The sequence below is a fragment of the Abrus precatorius genome, unplaced genomic scaffold (assembly GCF_003935025.1).
Source record: "Abrus precatorius isolate BTA unplaced genomic scaffold, Abrus_2018 Scaffold8, whole genome shotgun sequence".
NCBI lineage: Eukaryota > Viridiplantae > Streptophyta > Magnoliopsida > Fabales > Fabaceae > Abrus > Abrus precatorius.
The window spans coordinates 9,954,593-9,973,901 of record NW_020874428.1 but is presented as its reverse complement, the minus strand read 5'-3'; the positions used below and the strand labels follow the sequence as shown (position 1 = coordinate 9,973,901).

At 36.0% G+C, this 19,309-nt stretch overlaps 1 non-coding gene across 1 annotated transcript; it reads left to right on the top strand.

Moving 5' to 3' along the window:
• The first annotated feature begins 15,738 nt into the window (after positions 1-15,738).
• On the top strand, positions 15,739-15,845 carry LOC113848707. The gene has a single exon (XR_003501968.1). It is a non-coding gene; the product is annotated as a small nucleolar RNA R71 (small nucleolar RNA).
• The last annotated feature ends 3,464 nt before the right edge of the window (positions 15,846-19,309 follow it).

The window sequence follows — 19,309 nt, the reverse complement described above, 5'->3', positions numbered from 1 at the left end:
TTATTTTTTGAGCAAATTGCAGCCTTAACTCAGCAGATCAGCAGCTTAATAGCTGGAAATGTTGTAAACACTCAGCTAATCTATGATTTTTGTGGAGACAACTATGCTAATGGTGCTTGTGATGTACCTAAACCAGATCCACAAGAACAGGTCAACTATATGGAAAATTATCAAAGGCAGCAGCAATCTTTTACTCAACAATCCTTTCCCCCTGGTTTCCAATATCTAACCAACAGAAATCAAATTTTACAAGTGAAATCCTCAAAATTCTGCCGTGAAAAATACTAACTCATCTATTCCATTTTCGAATGCAGGAACTTCGCAACAACATCAATATTTTAAGGCAATTCTTCTGCTCAACCTCAAAGAACTCAGAATTCTTCAAAACCTATGAATAAGAGAATGAGTGAGATGGAAGAAACTATGTTGCAGTTTATGAAGGTCACCCAAACCAGCCTTAAAAATCAAGAAGCTTCTATGAAGAAACTAGAAACTTAGATTAGGCAGTTGGCTGAATAGCTAGCAAATAGAGATGAGGGGAGGTTCCCCAGTAACACAGTAATAAATTCTAAAGAGCAGTGCCAAGCTATAACAATAAGAAGTGGAGCTGTGGTAGCTAGTCCAAAGCCTACAGAAAAAGGAGTTAGTTAGCAATTCAGCAGAAAAAGGAAGAATAGAGAAAGATTTGCAGCAAGGGAATTTTAATTTGTTAAAAAGAGAACATTCAGAAAATGAAGCTTCTATTAATTCTGAGAGAAAAACAAAGAAACAACTTTTTGAGGAAGCTTGTAAACCAATTGACCCAGAAAAATACAAAAGGTTACCTTATCCTCAAAGAGTGCAAAATCCTAAATAAGGGAAGTAATTTGAGAGATTTTTGAATGTATTCAAGAAGCTGCAGATTAATATTCCTTTTGCAAAAGCATTAGAACAAATGTCATCTTATGCCAAGTTCATGAAGGAGCTACTATCTAAGAAAAGAAAGTTGGAACATGACAAGACAGTACCATTAACAGAAAAATGCAGTGCTATTCTTAAAAGAAAACTTCCTCAAAAACTCAAGGATCTAGGATCTTTCAGCATCCCTAGTGAAATTGGAAAATGCACTATGGGAAAAGTCTTATGTGATCTAGGAGCAAGCGTTAATCTCATGCCCTTAGTTATCATGAAGAAGTTGGGAGTAGAAGAAGTGAAACCAATCAACATTACACTACAATTAGCTGATAGATCTTATACATATCTACATGGAGTTGTAGAAGACTTATTGGTTAAGGTTGATAAATTTATTTTTCCTATAGATTTTGTCATTTTAGACATGGAAGTTGATGCAAACATACCATTAATTTTGGGCAGACCATTTCTTGCAACTAGAAGAGCTCTTATTGATGTTGTTGTTCGCAATCTAACACTAGCAAGTGCACTAGGATTGCAGCAAGTGATGAGTAAATTTAAGATCCAAATATCGTCTCCACAAGGAATTTAGATTCAAGTATCACTTCATAGAATTATAACCATTTAAGCTTTTTCGAATTTGTAAGGAGAGTGGTACCATGTAGTAACAGAAAACTAGAACAATTAGAAGTAAAGTGAACTTGCAGAAAACAGAATAATGAACACACAATTATGTGATAACAGAAGAAGAAACCATAGCTAGGGAATTGCTTCACCAAAACTCCAATGTTTAATCAATAAAGTTCTGAATTAACAAGCAATTGGAAAGAATGACAATCAGTTTCACATTATACTATTTAGAGGTTAATTCCTTAACTCAGTGAACCTAACATTCAATTAAACCATTCTAATTCCTTATATCTGATTCAATTCAATGTTGCTTTAAGTGTAAGAAACCAAAAGATTGCAAGATCAAAGTTCCTTATCCCTAAGAAAACTAAAATCTCGGTGATTGGTTCAGATCTGAAGAACAGATTCAATTTCCATTGACAAAGGTTCCTCTGAATTTAGTTAATCAAATTTCCATTCAATTTCCACGTGAAGTTCAGAATCAATCACTCAATCTATTCCAAAGCTTGAAATTCAGATCCAAATCAATTCAACATGTTCATTTCAGATCTACAATCCCTAACTATGAACGAATTACACAGCCATGGCAACAGAAGAAGAAAAAGAAAGAGAAGAAGAAAAGAAGAAACTCAGAAACGCCATGGAAGCTTGCTCCACTCCAATTCCTCTTCGTGAAGCTCCAAGATCTGAATCCCCACTCCTCTCTCTCACTTCCTCTAACCAGAAACTAACTAAAAAAAACTGAAAATGAACAGAATCCCCCATTTTCGGATCGTTTCTGGTATTTATAAAATTTCTCAGATTTTCACGTCATCACTTTTATGAGAAATAGTAGTTACGCAGAGAGTTTTTGGTTGCGCGTTAACACTTTTCCCAGAAATAGTGGCCACGCGCATTTTCCTGATATTGAGAGCTCTCTGGAACTATCACTCTTGATGATAAAAGTAACAACGCAGAGCCAAGGTAGTTGCGCGTTGTCACTATTGCTGATAAAAGTGACTACGCGCAGCTCGCCAAGTTGAAGACTATCTGGAACGATCACTTTTGATGACAATAGTGGTTACGCAGAGCTTCCCTGATATTTTGCCTCTCTGGAACTATCACTTTTAATGATAAAAGTGGTAAAGCCCAGGCTTCACTTCTTCTTTGAGCTCTGAAGTGATCACTTTCACTGACAATAGTGATCACGCCCAGTCTGCAATTTCTTATTCTTGTGTTTTTGGAGTCCAGACTTGCTTCTTTCCTCTTCCTTGTCATCAAACTTCCATGAATATGATCCTTGCTCAATTTATTCCTTCAAAAACAAGATTAAAAACTTAATTCCTAAGCAAAAATTTCACAATTACTAAAATAACTACAAATTTAAACAAACTTCAATTCCTTTTATTTTTCTAAGTTTTTCTACTTTCTTTATGTATTTTTCTTATCAAATGTGTTAGAATTATGCTAAAATATCAGTTAAAATATGGATTCATCAGATGTGTAAAAAGGAGAGCTCATACTTAGAGTGCAAGATAAAAAGGTAATATTTAATGTTTTTGAAGCACTCAAATATCCAAGTGATGATAACATGTGTATAAGAGTTGATGTACTGGATTCTCTTGTTACTTCTTATCATTTTGATAAATTTGATGAAATTTCTATGTTAAGAGAAACCATAGCTACAGGTAGTTCCTAATCTGTTATGAACAAAGAAGAACATCTCATGGAAATTATGCAGCAATTGGAAACTCTGCTAGTTCTGGCTCTTACAAAAAAATCAGTCAAAGAAAAGCTGAAAAATGAAGTGGAAAAAGAACACATTCAGAAGTTGAAACTCAAACAGCTACCTTCTCACTTGAGATATGAATTTTTGGACCAAAATCATGAAAATTCAGTCATTATTAGTAATGAACTCAAGGAAGAAGAGGAAGAAAAGTTATTGAGGATTTTGAGAGTACACAAGTCAGCAATAGGATGGAGTATATCAGACTTAAAAGGTATCAATCTAGCTTTTCGTAAACATAGAATTTTGTTTGAAGAGAATTTTAAACATATTGTATAGCCTCAAAGAAGACTGAACCCTTCCATGAAGGAGGTAGTAAGAAAGGAGGTTATGAAACTATTAGATGCTGGAATTATATATCCCATTTCAGACAACAGTTGGGTTAGTCCTGTACAAGTGGTACCAAAAAAAGAGGAATGATTGTGGTACTGTTGTTTGCAATCTAACACTAGCAAGTGCACTAGGATTGCAGCAAGTGATGAGTAAATTTAAGATTAGAATATCGTCTCCACAGGGAATTTAGGTTTCAAGTACCACTTCACAGAATTATAACCATTTGAGCCATATGAATTTTGGAATGAGATTTGTAACATATAACAACAGTAAACAAAAGCAATTAAAGTAAAGAACTTGCAGAAAAATAGAGTATGTAATGAAATGAGATAGGAATGAAGAATAGTTAGGAATTTACTTCACAAGAATATTAGTATTAATTCAATTATGCCTCTGAACATTCAAGAACTTGGTTAATTGACAATCAGTTTTGCATAGTAATAGCCAAAGGTTAATTCCTTAACTCATTGACCCTAACAATCCACTAAACCTCCCTAATCCCGTAGGTGAGATTCAATTTCAAGTTGCATTAAGAATTAGAACTATAAGATTGCAGAATTAGGTCTCCTTATCCCTAAGAATCCCTAAACTCTGGTTGCTAATTCAGATCGGAGCAAACAATCCAATTCCCATTGGTAAAGATTCCTCTTGATTAATCAAATGAATTTCCATTCAAAGATTGCATGAAAAGTAGAATTAACAACTCAATGAATCCAAGAACTTAAAGTTCAGAAGATAAAGTCGAATCAACACATCAATTCGAGTTCCATAAACCCCTAACTATGGGAAATTAAGCACACATTGCAACAAAAACAGAGAAAGAAGAAGAAGAAGATGAAGAAGAATGCAGAGCAGCCATGGCCACGAGCTCCAATCCAATCCCTCTTCTTGGAGCTTCAAGCTTCGACCCCAATCTTCTCTCCACTCTCTCTCAACGAGAATCTAACTAACAAAACAGAAAATGAGCAAAAGATCCCAGTTTTCGCGCTTCAATCATGTATATATAGAAACCCCAATTCTGTGCGTTGTCACTTTTCTTCACAAGCGTAACCACGCAGAAGCTTTATGTAGTGCGCGTGTTCACTTCCAAGAGCAAGAGTAACCACGCACAACTTGCAGAGTTGAAGGCTTCTCTGGAACATTCACTTTTATTCATAATAGTGGCAACGCAGGAGGTCAAGGGCTGCGCGTGATCACTTTCGTGAGTAATAGTGACCACGCGCAAGCTGTCCAGATACAAGTGTCTCTGGAACGCTCACTTTCGTTGGCGAAGTGACAACGCGCAGCTCATCAGGAATGAAGTCTCTTTGGAACGTTCACTTTCGTTGGCGAAAGTGATAACGTACACTGGCAACGCTCACTCTTATAAATAAAAGTGATTACGCACAGGCTCTTCTTCTCCTTTAGGCTCTGGAATGATCACTTTCACTAACAATAGTGATCATGCCCAGGCTGCAACCCATAATTCTTGTATTTTGGAGTCCAACATTGCCATTCTTCCTCTTCCTTTCCATTGATAATCCATTTCCATGACTTTTGCTCAGATTATTCCTTCAAAAACAAGATAAATTCCTTAAGAACTAAGCATAAATTCTACAAATGCGAAAATAACTACAAATTGAAATAAAACTTTCAATCATTCTCTTTTTCTGAGTTTTTCTGCTTTCTTCATATATTTTCCTTATTAAATGAGCTAGAATTATGCTAAAATATCAGTAAAAATATGGATTCATCACCACCCCAAACTTGAATTTTTGCTTGTCCTCAAGCAAATCAAACTAAACCAAGGGTAAGTTCCTCCATTTTCAATTTCAGTTCATAAACTGCTTATTTCAGATTTTTCTAATTTCTAATTCTGTGTTTTCTGCAAAATTTTCAATCAAGTTGTTCCTCCAAATACTCATCATGATATTCCTACGGCATAATCATCATTGAGTAAGAATTGCTACCTAAGTTCATATATTTCATCAAAATTCATGTGAGTACAATTAATCAACATGATCACAGCTCACTTGGAAGTGTTTCTCCCATCACTCAACAGTGTTTAGGTGCTGTTTTCACTCTAAATCATCAATTTCACTGCACTCTACCATATGCTTGCCCAATTTCTCCATCTCCTCTGCTTAGTACAATTAATCACACATCTAGAGGAATTTTTCAGGTTATAACAAGGCTAAGGTTAAGGTAGGTATCAAAGAAAATGGAAAACAATACATGCAATTTCAAAAGATCAGAGGCATTTTGAGTGATTTGTTTTAAAACTAGCCTGGATCTGCATTATTCCTCCTTAATTCTCTCACTTATGCAGCAAACAGAATTTTTCTTACAGCAGAATTTTTACTGATACTTTTCTTCTTTTCTTGCTTTCAGTTACTATCTTCTTTTCGTTGATATTCTTTTTCTTTAGCACTTTGCTGCACTTTTTTTTTTCTTTTGAACTCACATTTTTGTTCTTTTCACAGCTTTGCTTCATAAATTTTTCATTTTGTTGCAGCACTTTTGTTCTTTCTTTCTGGTTTGTTGAACTCAAACTTAGATATTTCCCTCCACCCCAAACTTAGAACATTGCTTGTCCTCAAGCAATTAAAATCTGGATGCCACCCCAAACTTAGTTTTAAAACTCATTCTTGATTAAACTCATTATGCCTTTGATCTTTTGAATGGTAAAAATTGGTTTTTCAGCAAGGCTTATAATGAGGTAATTTCAAGAAAAGGGATATTAAGCTCAAAAGGGTGAACTAAGACATTCAATCATAAAGGAAGGCATTTAGGCTGACTAGGAGATCAATCATGGCCTCTATCATGTGGGTGAAAACTGTAACATGCATATTCAATTTAAGAACAAGGGCAAGTTCTAGAGAATGCAGCCAAATATGATTAATCACACAAGAAAAAGAATTAGACAGCTCAAATCTCACTAGGTATTTATAAGTGATCATGTGGATTAATGAAAACACAATGCACTTTTCAGAAATTTATGCACCTAGTGGCAACTTCCTCATTTTTGAAAATACAAGTGTGATCTCATTTTGAGAATGGGAAAAAAACTTAAAAAGAAATTCACACAGAATTCACAAAATTGTCAATCATTTTTATTTGACTAACAGCCAGCAATTTATTATCTATTCTAGTATTTTAGTGTTTTTCAGAAATAATTCAGTGTAATGTGAAGCTAACTCATGAATAAGAGGTAGAGAATGAAACCCCCCCTTTCATGGCAGCTTGTGCAAGTGTCAGCTTCCATGGTGTGTGAGTGTTGTGTGGTTGTGACATTTTCTGCACAAAACACCAAAAATTCTGTCAATTATCAAGTGAAAAGGGATTAAATTCTGCAGAATTAATGTGTGTTCAGAACATAATTGTTCAGAATTAGCATGAAACCAAAATATACCAAGTGTGCAAATTACAAACCCAAATTCTGAAATGAAACCAAAAAGTTTGAAACTTAATTACAAGACCTTCAAGAGAAAATTCGAATTAACAGAAAAGAAAACAAAAATCCTAAACTAGTCATCTTGGGCATCCTCTTCATCAGAAATTTCATCTTCATCTTCTTCCTCATCCTCCTCATCTTCTTCTTCCTCCACCACTTCTTCAGTTGGCTGTGGAAAATGAGTCTTGTAGATTGGCAAGTCTTTAAAGACTGATGAGCGTAGACATTGAGCATTCTCGGCCAAATCTGGTGTGTGATAAAGTTCATCTTTGGTCATTCCCATCTTCTGACCAAGATTCATCAACACACATTTCAATAGCATAGTTCCTGCCTTCAAACTGCTGTGGAGCTCAGTTTGTCGTTCAGCCAATTGATTTTGCCTTTCAACCAAAAGATGTAGGATGTCCTTCATCTTCATTGGTTTCTCCTTTCTGAACTGGGTGGGGATAGGTGCAGCTGAAGTGCAGGAGGTGGTGGCATAGATTTCCTTTACCATTGAGATAGAGATAGGGGGAGCAGATATGATTTTCTCTTGGTAGTCTCCAACTTCAATCCCTGCATCCTCACAAAGTAAAGTGATTAATGAGGGAAAGGCTAGTGAATCTCTTTTTGTTTTCAGAATATTTAAGATACATTCACTAATTACTTCCCCCATATCAATGTACATATCATTAACAATAGCAAACAATAATTCAGCCCTCTTTTCTGCCAGGGTTGAACTATGCTTGACTGGCATGAAAGAGTTCAACAAAAAAGTACTCCAGACTTTAGCAAATGGTAGCAGGTTCTTGGTGGTGATACACTTGGGTTTCTGGGTGAGGTTCAGCTGCCAAGTTGTGCCTGGCCTTCCAATTCTGTGCAGGATTTCAATATAATCCTTGTCTGGACTATTCTTAAAGTCAATGAAGTCCATCTACCCAGGTTGCCTTTCAGTGTAAATTTCCAACACTCGATTGATGTTGGCAGCAGTGAAATCCACCCTCATACCCTTGACCATTGTGTGAAATTTGGGAATTTGGTCTCCCTTGAACCGCATTGCATTTGCATAAAACTCCTGTGTAATTTCTCTCTAACCATTATCAGCCAAGGAGCAGAAGTTGTCCCATCCCCTTTTCTGAATTTCTTCTGAGTACTCAGGGTAGTTGCCTTCAGCAATTTCAAATGCTCTATCTGGGACAATCTTCCTCCTCAGAATATTTGCCTTCAAATAGTTTTCGTGAGCAATACTCCTGAACCTTGGATCATGATCAGTAGGGTTAGAGGTAGAAGGAGCATTTCTTCTGGTCGGTTGAGGTGGTGAATAGGTTGCAGGTGTGGTTACTCTTGGCTGAGGAGGGTCAGCGATTTCAATGGGTGAGGCAGGTGAGACACCATCAGTTCTTCCTCTTTTTGTGGTTGGAGAATTTCTGGCTGTTCCAGCTTGCATATTCCTGATAGATCTCCTTCTTGGAGTGTTGCTGGCAGATCCAGCTTTGGTCTTCTTAGAAGGTCCAACTGGTGTATTCAAAGAAGTTCTGACCATTTTGAAGTGTCTGCAAAAACAAGCAAGTAATTTGACAGTTTAAAATTCATGACACAGAATTGTGACAGTATACATCTCTTTACTAGATAAATTCAATCAATCCATGTGCAGAATTCCAATTTGCAGTATGTATCTTTTTACAATCAGTTGCTGTCATGAGAATGTAATCATATAAACACAAGCAATATTGCAAATTACTAAGCAATCACAGTCAAAATTGGTTAAACCTTTAAATTTGTAGTTTAGAGTGCACACTTTCAAAGCACATCAAGTTCACGCAGAGATGCAATTATAGGTCATCAACATATTTTTTACATGCTCTCTTAACTTTTTAGATATACCAGAACTTAGGTACAAAATTAATCAAACCATATTCAGGGGATTTTAAATTGGCCTTCATAATTTGTTCCCTCAGAGTTCACAATTTCACCAAGAATGCAGAAAAAGAATCACAATTTTCAACCAAATTTCAACTACTAATGGTTCCTAAAAGAAATTATCTTCTGACAGTAAAATTCCATCTAGAATATTGCCTATTGTTTCTTTGAATCACATACAATTAGAACAGTGCACTCATTCATTATCATCAAAGACTAAATATCAGCTTAATGCAGGATTATCAGTATGCTATCTGTACAATCAGGCAGTGCAATATACAACAGTAATTCATTCCATACAACTCAGTTCAGACATCAACATTCATATATTGCATGCAAAGAGTATTTTCGTTGATGGCAACTGGATATTTCTATTTCTTTCAAAGTCATGTTCGTATTTTTCGCATAATGCAGATGTGCATATGTTAACAGAGGAGATTGAATGACTTTTAAAACCTATTCACAGTATTTAAAGTTCCTTAAATCAAATACGCTCAAGATATTTCCCTATTTGCCATTTTTGACATTTTTCCAGAGTTGCAGCAAAGAAAAAACCCTAAATATAATTTCGTAGAATGCAGAGAACGTACCTTGAGCTTCAGAAATATGAATGACAGTGAAAAAGAAGGAGCAATTGCTTGCTGGTTGCTTCACGAAAGATTTAAAGTCAGAGGAATTTCAGAGGGAAATGGGGATTTAGGTTTAAATGGATGTGAGCGTGGTTCCTTTATATTGAGTCTGGGGTCACGCGTGTGTGCACGTGCCTACTTTTTAAGTGAAAAGTGAACGTTTCCTTATTAATAAAATTCTGCGTTATCACTCTTGTCGAACAAAGTGAGTGTTCCAGAGAGCTTGGAAATTTTGGATGCAATGCGCGTTATCACTATTGCTGGGCAAAGTGATAACGCGCAAGCCTATTGCTTGAGCGTGGTCACTTTTTTCATTAAAAGGAGTAACGCGCTAAGAAATAATTCATACTTACCTGCGCGTGGTCACTCTTGACAAGGAAAGGAAGTGATCCAAAGAGTGTGTTTTTCCCATCTGCCTCTGCGTTATCACTCTCATCAGCGAGAGTGATTGTTCCAGAGAGCTGTGTTTCCTAGTCAGTTTTTGCGTTATCACTCTCATCAGCGAGAGTGATTGTTCCAGAGGGGAAATCTCAGAATTCCATCTCTGCGTGATTGCTTTCCTGCAAAAGAGTGATTCCTTTCATCAATCCAAGTTTTCCAAACTTTAATTGGCTCACTTACAAATCATAATCATTCCAATACACACTTACCATATAAAATACCTACTTCCCTTATCATGTTCACCCTTAATTACATATGCAACATTCATCCAAGGCTGAATTCTGCAGAATTTCTGCAGAACATGTATTCACTCCCTACTTATGCAGTTTTGACTTTTACATTACACACTTCTATCATGAACTCTCAATTCATTCATCATTTTCGCTCCAAATTACAGATGCAACAAACATCACAGTTGAATTCTGCAGAATTTCTGCTTAACATATTCATAATGCAATTCTGACTTTTCCATAACACATTATAGCATGAAGTCCAATTGTATTTATCAGATTCACTACAAATGATAGATTTAGCATGCTTCAAACTTTACCTTTTGCACCAAAATTACAGAATATGATGAGTATGATGCAGAACTTTGTATTTTGCAGAAAATTTGCAGAATTTGATAACTATTATTCAGACTGTACAAGAACTTTAAGCATTCTAATTAATTCCAATCTGTATTCTTGTTTCAGCCACCAGATTTATTCCGAACATCAGATTTAGCAAGGTAACCAAGATGAAAAGTTTAGACTTTGACTTCTATGAATACTGTTAATTCAAAAATAATGCAGAAAACTTAAATTGGGTTAGAAATGTGAGTTGCCTCTCACAAAGCGCTTCTTTAATGTCATTAGCTTGACATTAAATGTTTCTCACTCAAGAGAAACCAATTTCATGCATGATATGTTCCTTGTAAATTCCTCTCCATGATAGATCTTCAATCTTTGGCCATTGACCTTGAATTCTCTCACTGTTTTCAGATCTTCTATAAGAATTGCTCCAAAGGGAGAAGTTTCCTTGATTAAAAACGGTCCAAACCATCTAGATTTCAGTTTCCCTGGAAACAATTTTAATCTTGAATTGAATAATAGTACTTGCTGGCCAGGTCTGAAATCTTTTTGCAGAATAAATTTGTCATGGATCCTCTTGGTTCTTTCTTTGTACAACTTTGCATTCTCATAAGCTTGTTGTCTGAATTCTTCCAATTCATGCAACTGTAAAACTCTCTTCTTTCCAGCACTTGACAAATCAAAGTTAAGCCACTTGGTAGTCCAATATGCTCTGTGCTCCAGCTCTAGAGGTAAGTGACAAGCCTTTCCAAATACTAGCTGATATGGAGACATACCAATTGGAGTTTTAAAAGCAGTTCTATATGCCCACAGTGAGTCATCCAGTTTCTTTGACCAATCCTTCCTTGAACTGTTCACTACTTTCTCTAGAATTTGCTTGATCTCTCTATTTAAAACTTCCACTTGTCCACTTGTTTGTGGATGGTATGGAGTAGCAACCTTATGCTTCACACCATATTTCATTAATACAGCTTCAAGATACTTGTTGCAGAAGTGAGTACCTCCATCACTTATCAGCACTCTAGGCACACCAAATCTTGAAAAAATGTTCTTTCTTATAAAAGAAATCACTACCTTTGCATCATTTGATCTGGTGGGAATTGCTTCTACCCATTTAGACACATAATCCACTGCAACTAGAATGTATTCGTGTGAGAATGATGGGGGAAATGGTCCCATGAAATCAATCCCCCATACATCAAATGGTTCCACTTCTAGGATGTTTGTTAATGGCAGCTCATGTCTTCTTGAAATATTTCCAGTTCTTTGACATTTATCACAGTTTTCCACATACTTCTTGGCATCTTTGAAGAGTGTAGGCCAAAAGAAACCTGCTTGGAAAACTTTTGTAGTAGTCCTTGAACTTGCATGGTGGCCTCCATATTCTGAATTGTGACAATGCCATAGTATCTCAGCTTGCTCACTTTGTGGAATGCATCTTCTAATTAACCCATCTACTCCAATTTTAAACAGGTATGGGTCTTCCCACACATAGAATTTGCTGTCATGTAAGAACTTCTTCTTTTGCTGCCAAGTAAACCTCTTTGGAATGAATTGAGTGGCTTTAAAATTTGCAATGTCAGCAAACCAAGGCATGTTTTCCACTGCAAACAGCATTTCATCTGGAAATTCTTCATTTATTTCGATTGATTCAGTGGTTAAACTCTCCAAAGGAAGTCTGGACAAGTGGTCAGCAACACTGTTTTCTTTCCCTTTCTTGTCTTTGATCTCTAGCTCAAATTCTTGGAGGAGTAGAATCCATCTTAATAATCTGGGCTTTGCATCCTGTTTTGTCAAAAGATATTTAAGAGCAGCATGATCAGTGTATACAATCACTTTTGAACCCATTAAATATGATCTGAACTTATCAAAAGCATATACAACAGCTAAAAGTTCTTTTTCTGTTGTTGTGTAATTCACTTGTGCAGGATTTAACACTTTGCTTGAATAATAGATAGCATGTAATTTCCTATCTTTCCTCTGTCCTAAAACAGCACCCACTGCACTATCACTTGCATCACACATGAGTTCAAAAGGTAATTTCCAATCTGGTTTTGCAAGAATAGGTGCAGAAATCAGTTTCTCTTTTAAAATAGAAAATGCATGCAAACAATTATCATCAAATATGAAATCTGCATCTTTTACAAGTAAATTACTCAAGGGTTTAGCAATCTTGGAAAAATCTTTTATGAATCTTCTATAAAAACCAGCATGTCCTAAAAAACTTCTAACTCCCTTAACATTGATGGGTGGAGGCAATTCACTAATGACTTCTATCTTAGCTTGGTCCACCTCCATTCCTTTCTCTAAAATTTTGTGACCAAGGACAATGCCTTCTTGTACCATGAAATGGCACTTCTCCCAATTCAACACAAGGTTAGTTCTTGACACCTCTGCAAAACAGTGGATAGATTAGCTAAACAATCATCAAAAGAATCACAAAAAACAGAGAAATCGTCCATGAACACTTCTATGATGTTTTCTACCAAATCAGAAAAAATAGAAAGCATGCATCTTTGGAAAGTGGCAGGGGCATTACACAAACCAAATGGCATTCTCCTATATGCAAAGACTCCAAATGGACATGTAAATGCAGTTTTCTCTTGATCCAAAGGATCCATAGCTATTTGATTATATCCTGAATACCCATCAAGAAAACAATAAAATGAATGTCCAGCAAGTCTTTCTAGCATTTGATCTGCAAATGGTAGTGGGAAATGGTCTTTTCTGGTTGCATTATATAATTTCCTATAGTCTATGCACATTCTTCATCCAGTCACAGTCCTAGTAGGGACAAGTTCATTCTTTTCATTAGGTACAACTGTCATACCACCTTTCTTTGGAACAACTTGGACTGGACTTACCCAATTGCTGTCAGAAATAGAGTATATTATTCCTGCATCTAACAGCTTTATGACCTCTTTTTTAACCACCTCTTTCATGGCTGGGTTTAACCTCCTTTGTGGCTGCACAACAGGTTTAAAATTCTCTTCAAATAAAATTCTGTGCTTACAAAATGAAGGATTTATACCTTTCAGATCTGCAATACTCCAGCCAATTGCAGATTTGTGTTCTCTTAAGATTCTTAACAATTTTTCCTCTTGTTCTTCTTTAAGTTCATTGTTGATGATGACTGGATTTTCATGTTTCTCATCCAAAAATACATACCGCAAGTGTGAAGGGAGTTGTTTCAGTTCTAACTTCTGCTTTTCTTCTTCTTTAGCGTCCTTTTTCAGCTCTTCTTTCACTAAATTTTCTGCAGGTTTTTGGATCGGCAGAGCTTCCAATTGCTGCTGCATTTCCATGATATCTTCTTCATTCAGAGTTTCAGATTTGTCATTCCCTGCAGATATTATCTCTTCTAACACAGTAGTTTCATCAAATTCTTTCATATGGTGTTGTGTAATAAAAGTATCCAGTATATCTATCTTCATACATGTATTATCTTCAACTGGATATTTTAAAGCTTCAAACACATTAAATATTACCTTCTCATCTTGAACTCGAAGTATAAGTTCACCTTTTTGCACATCTATTAAAGCTCTCCCAGTTGCAAGAAATGGCCTCCCTAGGATCAAAGGAATGTTAGAATCCACCTCCATGTCCAGAATTACAAAATCTGCAGGAAAAATGAACTTATCAACTTTAACTAATAAATCTTCAACAACTCCATATGGATAAGTGTATGATCTATCAGCTAGCTGCAGTGTAATGTTGGTAGGCTTCACTTCCTCTATGCCAAGTTTCGGTAGAACAGCTAATGGCATCAGATTTATGCTTACTCCTAAGTCACACAATGCTCTTCCCACAGTGCAGTTTCCTATTTCACAAGGAATGCTAAATGATCCAGGATCTTTCAACTTTTGGGGAAGCTTTCTCTTAAGAATGGCACTGCACTCCTCTGTCAAAGGTACTGTTTTGTCATGCTCTAGCTTCCTTTTTCTGGAAAGTAGTTCTTTCATGAACTTTGCATATGAAGGCATTTGCTCCAAAGCTTCTGCAAAAGGAATGTTAATTTGTAATTTCTTAAAGACATTCATAAACCTTTCAAATTGTTCCTCTTGTTTAGGATTTTGGACTCTTTGAGGATAAGGCATCCTCTTGTATTTTTCTGGGTCTATTGGCTTACAAGCTTCCTCAAAGAGTTGCTTTTTGGTTTTCCTTTCAGAATTCATGGGAACTTTTTCTTTTTCTTCTGAATGGTCTTTCTTCAATAGCTTAAAATTTCCTTGTTGCAGATCTTGTTCAATGTTTCTTTCTGCTGCATCATTCACTTTCTTTTCTGCTGGTTTAGGGCTTGTAACTACAGCTCCACTCCTTGTAGTTACTGCTTGACATTGCTCTTTAGGATTGATTACTGTATTGCTTGGAAATCTTCCCTCATCCCTGCTGGATAGTTGTTCAGCTAATTGTCCGATCTGTGTCTCTAGTTTCTTCATGGAGGCTTCTTGGTTTTTGAAGCTTGTTTGAGTCACCTTCATGAATTGTAGCATAGTTTCTTCCATCTCAGTCAACCTCTCATTCATAGGTCTGAAAAATTTCTGATTTCCTTGAGATTGAGTGGATGAATTCCTCTGAAAATAAGGCTGTTGTGTTGCTGGACTTGCATTAAAAAAAGGAAAATTTGAGTTAGAATTCTTTGCAGCAGAATATTGATTATTCCAATTAGAATACTGCTAAGTTCTATTATTCGAAAATTGAAATCCAGGGGGATATGATGGCTGTTGTCTCTGAAAATTATTCATATAATTCACTTGCTCTTGTGGTTCACTTGTGGATGCCTCACATGCATCATTCACATGGTTTCCTCCACAAAAATCACAACTTAGCTGAGTGGTAGGCATACTCCCTGTTTGCAGATTGTTGATTTGTTGTGTTAAGGCAGCTAATTGTTCTGAAAACATTTGATTTTGTAGCTGATTTTGTGCAAGAAAAGTTTCCAGAACCTTAGCTTCATGACCAAAGTTTCTTCCTTGATTCCTTGAGTTTGAATTCTGATACATTGAAGATGCCATCATGTCAATAATCCTCTGAGCTTCTTCCAAGGACTTTGTATTTAATGAACCTCCAGCAGTAGCATCAACCATTGTTCTTGTTACTGCATTCTTCCCATTATAAAAAGTTTCCAATTGCATCCAATCTGGAATACAATGATGTGGACACCTTCTTAGCAATTCTTTGTATCTTTCCCAAGCTTCATACAATGATTCTCCATCTTGCTGAACAAAGGATGTAATTTCTCCTCTCAGTTTAGCAGCTTTGGATGGAGGGAAGTACTTGGTTAGAAACCTGTTCACAAGTTCTGTCCAAGTTGTAATGCTTCCTTGTGGTTGAGCTTGTAACCAGTATTTTGCTCTATCTCTCAAGGAAAAAGGAAATAGTCTCAGTCTGATGGCTTCTTCACTAACCCCATTTATTCTTATGGTGTCACATAGCTATAGAAAATTTGAAATATGTAGGTTAGGATCATCAGAATTTCCACCAGAAAACTGATCTTGTTGGACTAAGTGTAATAAAGCAGGTTTAATCTCAAAATGGTTGGCTTGAATAGTTGGCCTGATTATAGAAGAGTTAAAACCTTGCATGTTAGGAATTGTATAGTCCCCTAATGTTCTAATTCTATTTTGTTCTGCCATCTCTATTTCTGAATTTAGTTGTCTCAAAGATGTAGGTGTTCTTTTCACTCTAGGATTGTTCTGAAATTCTGGAGAATGGACAGCTTCTAATTCACTATCACTCCCTATGACTTTTTCTGGTCTAGACTCTTTTCTCAATCTCCTTAAGGTTATGTCTATGTCAGGATCAAAGACTAGAGTTGATTTGTTTTTGTTTTTGCCATGCATATACAAATCAAAATAAAGCAAAAGTAAACTACAAGTTAGTATTCAGAACTGCACCGCGAAAATTATGCAGCAAATATCAGTAAAAGTAATTGAACCACAAGTTTAAAAGTTGCAGAATTATGCAGAATGGACAAAATGTCTAACTACAGACTAATACTACAGAAATTCAGAGAAACAAAATACTCAATCTAGCTATTCTTATGTTACTAATGATATTGAAACTCTAATTCCCCGGCAACGGCGCCAAAAACTTGTTGTTTGCAATCTAACACTAGCAAGTGCACTAGGATTGCAGCAAGTGATGAGTAAATTTAAGATTAGAATATCGTCTCCACAGGGAATTTAGGTTTCAAGTACCACTTCACAGAATTATAACCATTTGAGCCATATGAATTTTGGAATGAGATTTGTAACATATAACAGCAGTAAACAAAAGCAATTAAAGTAAAGAACTTGCAGAAAAATAGAGTATGTAATGAAATGAGATAGGAATGAAGAATAGTTAGGAATTTACTTCACAAGAATATTAGTATTAATTCAATTACGCCTCTGAACATTCAAGAACTTGGTTAATTGACAATCAGTTTTGCATAGTAATAGCCAAAGGTTAATTCCTTAACTCATTGACCCTAACAATCCACTAAACCTCCCTAATCCCGTAGGTGAGATTCAATTTCAAGTTGCATTAAGAATTAGAACTATAAGATTGCAGAATTAGGTCTCCTTATCCCTAAGAATCCCTAAACTCTGGTTGCTAATTCAGATCGGAGCAAACAATCCAATTCCCATTGGTAAAGATTCCTCTTGATTAATCAAATGAATTTCCATTCAAAGATTGCATGAAAAGTAGAATTAACAACTCAATAAATCCAAGAACTTAAAGTTCATAAGATAAAGTCGAATCAACACATCAATTCGAGTTCTATAAACCCCTAACTATGGGAAATTAAGCACACATTGCAACAAAAACAGAGAAAGAAGAAGAAGAAGATGAAGAAGGATGCAGAGCAGCCATGGCCACGAGCTCCAATCCAATCCCTCTTCTTGGAGCTTCAAGCTTCGACCCCAATCTTCTCTCCACTCTCTCTCAACGAGAATCTAACTAACAAAACAGAAAATGAGCAAAAGATCCCAGTTTTCGCGCTTCAATCATGTATATATAGAAACCCCAATTCTGTGCGTTGTCACTTTTCTTCACAAGCGTAACCACGCAGAAGCTTTATGTAGTGCGCGTGTTCACTTCCAAGAGCAAGAGTAACCACGCACAACTTGCAGAGTTGAAGGCTTCTCTGGAACATTCACTTTTATTCATAATAGTGGCAACGCAGGAGGTCAAGGGCTGCGCGTGATCACTTTCGTGAGTAATAGTGACCACGCGCAAGCTGTCCTGATACAAGTGTCTCTGGAACGCTCACTTTCGTTGGCGAAGTGACAACGCGCAGCTCATCAGGAATGAAGTCTCTTTGGAACGTTCACTTTCGTTGGCGAAAGTGATAACGCACACTGGCAACGCTCACTCTTATAAATAAAAGTGATTACGCACAGGCTCTTCTTCTCCTTTAGGCTCTGGAATGATCACTTTCACTAACAATAGTGATCATGCCCAGGCTGCAACCCATAATTCTTGTATTTTGGAGTCCAACATTGCCATTCTTCCTCTTCCTTTCCATTGATAATCCATTTCCATGACTTTTGCTCAGATTATTCCTTCAAAAACAAGATAAATTCCTTAAGAACTAAGCATAAATTCTACAAATGCGAAAATAACTACAAATTGAAATAAAACTTTCAATCATTCTCTTTTTCTGAGTTTTTCTGCTTTCTTCATATATTTTCCTTATTAAATGAGCTAGAATTATGCTAAAATATCAGTAAAAATATGGATTCATCAGGTACCAAATGAAAAAAATGAATTAATACCTACAAGGACAGTTATATGCTGGAGGATGTGTATAGACTATAGGAGATTAAATAAAGTGACCAAAAAAGATCATTTTTCATTGCCTTTTGCGGATCAAATGTTAGAAAAATTAGCTGGTCATGCGTTTTATTGCTTTCTAGATGGATATTCTGGCTATAACCAAATTGCTGTGGATCCAATTGACCAAGAAAAAACTGCATTTACTTGTCCATTTGGGATATTTGCATATAGAAGGATACCTTTTGGGATTTGCAATGCTCTAGCCACATTTCAAAGGTATATGCTTACTATTTTTTCTAATTTAGTTGAGAAAATCATTGAAGTATTCATGGATGATTTTTTTGTATTTGGAGATTCATTTGATGATTGCTTATCTAATTTGTCCATTATTTTGCAGAGGTGTCAAGACACTAATTTGGTGTTGAATTGGGAAAAATACCACTTTATGGTTCAAGAAGGCATAGTACTTGGCCGTAAGATTTCTATGAAAGGGATAGAGGTTGATCAAGCTAAAATAGAAGTGATTAGTAAATTACTTCCACTTGTGAATGTAAAAAGAATTAGAAGTTTCTTAGGCCATGCAGGGTTTTATAGGAGGTTCTTCAAGGATTTTTCTAAAATTGCTAAACCTCTTAGTCATTTGCTTATGAAGGATGCAGAATTTGTATTTGATGAATCATGTTTGCATGCTTTTTCTACTTTAAAAGAAAATTGATTTCTGCTCCAATACTTGTGAAGCCTGATTCGACTTTACCATTTGAGTTAATGTGTGATGCAAGTGACAATGCAGTAAATGCTGTATTAGGACAGAAAAAGATAAAAGATTGCATGTGATTTACTATGCTAGTAGAGTCCTGAAATCTACACAAATTAACTATACAACCATTGAAAAAGAGCTGCTAGCTATAGTCTTTGCTTTTGATAAGTTCATATCTTATTTGGTAGGATCTAA